Below are 689 nucleotides of genomic sequence, written 5' to 3'. Positions count from 1 at the left end.
CTATAAACATTTTATTTGAACAAAAAAATTACAATATTAATTAGTATTAACTATTGATTCTTTTTACTTTTGTTTTGTGTTTAATATAAATGGATACATAGTTGAAAGTATAATAGTTAAAATCTCAAATTAACTCTTAAAATTTTTTGATTTTACGATTTTAAATAAATTAATCGATTTTACGAAATTTGTACTAAGTCTAAAGATTTTACAATTTAAGTCTTATTAAGATTTTACGTTTTACGTACTTAATTTACTTTTTTAATTTCACATAAAATCTCAACTTTTTTTACTTTGGTTTGATTGAAAGTCTAAATTAAGAATAACTCATTTTTATAAAAAAAAATATTTGGATGAACTGATCCAACAAATTTCATAGACTTTTTTTTTAAGCTTATGCCTAACATTTTTAACTAATAAATTTTACAAAAAGCCCAAGTCTAACCTGTTTAATAAAATAGGTCAAGCCAAGCCGAGCCACCAGTCCTTGCTGAGTATCCCGGCCACTTCCACCCCTATACACAATTGAAGTTACTTCTCAAAGAAATAAGCACTAAATTATATTCAATTAAAGAAAAAGGAATATTAGGTATTTAAACTATTACTCATGTACTTTGTTTTTCTAAAATTCACTTCCAATTATTATTTGTTAAGTGAGGGGACAATTGATCCTTAATCATTCGACCAAA

The sequence above is a fragment of the Arachis ipaensis genome, chromosome B09 (genome assembly GCF_000816755.2).
Source record: "Arachis ipaensis cultivar K30076 chromosome B09, Araip1.1, whole genome shotgun sequence".
In the NCBI taxonomy this organism is placed as follows: domain Eukaryota; kingdom Viridiplantae; phylum Streptophyta; class Magnoliopsida; order Fabales; family Fabaceae; genus Arachis; species Arachis ipaensis.
This window is presented reverse-complemented; position numbering follows the sequence as displayed.